General features: G+C 26.0%; 2 protein-coding genes across 3 annotated transcripts in view; one reads left to right on the top strand and one right to left on the bottom strand.

Annotated features, from left to right (window-relative positions):
- The window catches only part of LOC101238750 (sperm flagellar protein 2), a 130,559-nt gene that overhangs the window by 5,685 nt on the left and 119,874 nt on the right, over positions 1-5,000 (top strand). The window lies entirely within an intron of this gene.
- Positions 1-5,000, bottom strand: part of LOC101235807 (connector enhancer of kinase suppressor of ras 2) — a 112,932-nt gene that overhangs the window by 82,437 nt on the left and 25,495 nt on the right. The gene's annotated exons all lie outside the window — the stretch shown is intronic.

Here is a 5,000-nt window from a genome sequence, read left to right as displayed (position 1 = left end):
TTTTTGCTTATCTAAATCAGTACGACTTTTTCAGAAAAAGAAGAAAACGAAGAATAATGAAATAATTGCTGCCCCATCCCCAACCCTCAGTCAATGTAGCAGCACTCCACTGAGAGTCAGGCTATTTGTCAGTCAATGTATGTACTGAAGCCCCCGGCAGCAGGTTATTTCAGTATGAAGTCACACTGCTCACCTAAATCAGCAGTATAAGATATATACATATGTATATATATATATATACATATATATATATATATATATATATAGTTTTATATATTGTTGCATTTGGGAGTACGGAAGGAAAAAAATGATTCTTATGCCAAGAAATACGTCATTTTTAATTACTTTTGACTTTGGTTCAAAATTTGCGTGTTGTTAGAAAGTTAAAACCATTAATTTAATTACAAATGAATCGTTTTTTAAAAAACCCGCAAAAACGCAAATTTAATTGACCAGAATGTTTTTAAAAAGATTCTCAATGTTTTTAATAATGTAAACAATGTTTTTTTTTTTTTTTTTTTTTTAATAAAATTTTTTTTTTATTTTTTTTTTTACTGTAAATCATGCACAGAGTGTTGCTACATAAACTATCTTATAGCCTGACTTGCAACAAAGTGCTGCTACATTGACTGACAAATAGCCTGACTCGCAATGGAGTGTTGCTACATTGACTATCTTATAGCCTGACTCGCAAGGGAGTGCTGCTACATCAACTGAGGATTTGGTTGGGGCAGGCAGTTTATCAAGTAACAAACAAAAAAATTCCGGTCTTGCATTTTAATTTTTACTTTTGTGTATATATATATATAAAAATATATGTATATATCTATATATATATATATATATATATATATATATATATATATATATATATATATATATATATATTATATATATATATATATATATATATATATATATATATCTATATCTATGTATCTATATATATATATATATATATATATATATATTATATATATATATATATATATATATATATATATATATATATATATATATATATATATATATATATATATATATATATATATATATATATATATTTACATACAGTGCCTTAAAATACAGCAACTTTTTTTTGATATATCTGGCATTTTTTTATAATAAACTTGGTTCATTTTTAAATATTAAATGCTGCGTTTCAGAATCTATTGTTTCTTAGCTGTTAGTTAAAACTAAATTAGCTCGAGAAAGTTTACTTTAACTATTTTTCTTAATAGCATTTGTTATTATGATGCCGATTTTGTTTGTTTGAATATCAATTCCATAACCATATGTGTTTTTGATAAGTTCTATTGTTTCTGTGCAATGTTATTCCAAATATCAATCTTAGAAAGACTAAAGCTACCTTAAAAAATATCTATTTTTAGAACACAAATTTTCACTATTTGCAACAGTAAATTTCATTATATCGTTAATAAATTTCCTGTTATCAGCATTATAAGTTTAAAGTTATAACTTAATTTATATATTTAAAAAGTGCTATAAAAATATGAAAAAAGTTACAAGCTTTTCTCAGTTGACTCTCTGGTTCAAAAAAATCAAATTAGGTTTAAAAGAAACAGAAGAAATTAAAATTACGTCAGATTTACCCTCTGCATATAGTTACACCAACTATAGCTGGCCAAATTGCTAGACTCAGAGCAAAAAATATAGTTTTGTTCTAAAAATAAATTACTCTGTCGACTAAAAAAAGCTTGGCTGCGCTACCTGCCAAAAAGTAAAAACACTTGGCATAAAAGCCAAGATAATTGAAAATATTTAAAGAATAGTCCAATTATGAAGTTTCTTATTATGGCGAAGATAGAAAATAACCGTTAAGTTTGCTACAAAATATTAGATCACATAGAAACTGCTGGACATCAAGCTATATTTAAAATGATATAGAAAATTAAAAAGAGACTCTTTCAAATAATATTTTAAAGTTTTTAATGCATGACAAAATTGTAACAGCAAACATATTTTAAACTGCAAATAAAAATGCAACACGATATCAGTCCTTTTTAATAACTTTTAAATTGAAATTGATCTTCAAGAAATTAACTGATATGAAATGGGTCATGTTCTTCATTATACAATTGCATGCATTAACATTGTCAATCATATAGGTAACAAAATGAGTAAAAAATTTATTGCAGAAGTCATAAAATCAAAGTGTGAGATTTCATTAATAATTGATGAGTCAAGTACTTTAAGCCAAAAATAGAAGCTGATAGTGTACATTCGGTGCTGTGTAAAAGCCAGTGGAATGAATTCACCAATTAATTTATTTTTAAATTGTATTTGAATATTTTTATTTGTGGAATTTTAAATCCACGTTGGGTGTCATCTAGTTTCCGTTCAGTTTTTACTGTATGGAAAGTTATGAAGCGCTTTTTTATCATTTTGAAGAAGCATTGGTTGATCCTACAAGAAACAAAAAGAAAAAATCCACTTATGAAAGTTTAAAAAAAGAAAATTACATCTACGGAGTTTTGATTGATTTATTAATTATTGGAATTGAGTTTGGATATCCAAGGCTGCAATATTAATCTGTACAAAGCAAGTTAAATGTACATGTATTTAATGAAAGAAGAAAAAATGAGGCCCCTATTACAAATTTGTTTCAGTTTCTGCACAGAATATTCATTTTAATGGAGTTTAACTCAACAATAAAAATTTTAAAAAATGGTTCTGCTTTTGATCTGAACGCCTTTTTCATAAAACTACAAGAGTCAATTGAGAAAAGATTAAGCAATCTTTTCTTAATTGACTCTTGTAGTTTTAGCTGATAAAGATGTTATATCAGCTACTTTTTCATATATATATATATATATATATATATATATATATATATATATATATATATATATATATATATATATATATATATATATATATATATATATATATATATATATATATATATATATATATATATATATATAGATATATAGATATATAGATATATATATATATATATATATATATAGATATATAGATATATAGATATATAGATATATAGATATATAGATATATATATATATATCTATATATCTATATATCTATATATCTATATATCTATATATATATATATATATATATATATATATATATATATATATATATATATATATATATATATATATATATATATATATATATATATATATATACAGTCGTGTGACAATTTATTATGGCCACCTATGAATTTTGATCATTTTGATGTTTAATCTCATTTTTTTTGTATGAAGAGTAAAAATTCATATTGAAAGTTAATCTTTTGTTTAAAATAAAGTTTTAACTCATAAAATCAGTGCTTTTTTTTTTTCTATTGGCAACACTGTCACTTTTGACAGCCATTTTGTATGATGTCATCTTAATTATAGTCTTTTCACTGTACACTTGTTAAGTTTTATTACCAGAGTTTTGAATTCGTTTATTAGGTTATCTACAAAATATCTATTTAAATCAGGAAAAATATTGTTTCTTAAATATTTCTTTTTATTTTGAAGTAAAAATAATTGTATTTGATTTGATATTTTTAAAGTTATGAGTACCTAAGTAAATTCTTAACTGTAGTACTGAAATGTGAAATTTCCCCATAACTAAAATAAGATTTTAGTTATGGGGAAAAAAAAGGACTTGTCACCACAAAAAATTGCGGAAATGAGGGCACTTTTAATAAATACTAATCTTTCTCAACAAGAAATTGCCAGAAAATGTGGTTTTTCGCGGGTTTCTGTACAAAATATACACAAAAAAATTGCTAATATGGAGAACTTGATGCCAAAGAGGGTTGGTAAATGTGGAAAGAAGAAAATCCTAACACCACACGAGAAAATAGTACTTACCAAGGTTGTTCTAGAAAATAGACAGGTCAACAATAAAATAACTAATAAGCTGGACCAATCTGGAGTCAAAATTTCAAAGAGAACGGTTCAACATCGCCTACACAATTTTTGTTACATTTCACGACGTCCAGCTAAAAGGCCTAAACTGACACTAAAATGATGCAAAAAAGGCTGCTGTGGGCAATAGAGTATAGGAATTTAACAGAAGATGATTGGAAATTGGTAAAATTAATTTAGATGTGTTTAAAATATCCACTTTTTTACACCCAACTTTAAATATTCACTTCACAATTCTTGTATAATATTTTAAGGTATGCTTTAGCGATGAGAGTACTTTCCAAGTTTTAACAAAAAAGGCTCAATATGTAAAAAGAAAAAAAGGGGAAAAATACTTATTGGAGTGCATCATTCAAACTGTTAAACACCCCACCTCTGTGATGATCTGTATATATATATATATATATATATATATATATATATATATATATATATATATATATATATATATATAAGTTTATATATATATATCTATATATATCTATATATATCTATATATATCTATATATATCTGTTATCTCTTCAAAAATTCTGGGGAGCGATCTGATTCGTCTAACTACCGTCCCATAAGTCTTCATCCTATCATAAGCAAGGTTTTTGAATCTTTAATTAACAAACACTTAATTTCTCATCTTGAATCTAATAACTTACTTTCTGACCATCAATATGGATTTCGATCTTCTCGTTCTACAGCTGATTTGCTAACAGTAATAACTGACAGGTTTTATCGTGCATTAGATGAAGGTGGAGAGGTTAAGGCCATCGCTCTTGACATTTCAAAAGCGTTTGATAAAGTTTGGCATGCTGGTCTTCTCCATAAGCTTTCTTCTTATGGTGTATCCGGCAACATCTTTAAGATCATTGAATCCTTCCTTTCCAATCGTAGCATAAAAGTTGTCCTCGATGGACAACACTCTTCTTTTTATTCTGTAACTTCAGGGGTTCCTCAAGGTTCTATCCTTGGCCCTATACTCTTTTTAATTTACATTAACGATCTTCCAGATATTCTCACATCTAAGGTGGCATTGTTTGCTGATGATACTACCATTTATTCTTGTCATGATAAGAAACCAACACCCTCTGATTGCC

This window comes from Hydra vulgaris, chromosome 07, assembly GCF_038396675.1.
Source record: "Hydra vulgaris chromosome 07, alternate assembly HydraT2T_AEP".
Lineage (NCBI taxonomy): Eukaryota > Metazoa > Cnidaria > Hydrozoa > Anthoathecata > Hydridae > Hydra > Hydra vulgaris.
This window is presented reverse-complemented; position numbering and strand designations above follow the sequence as displayed.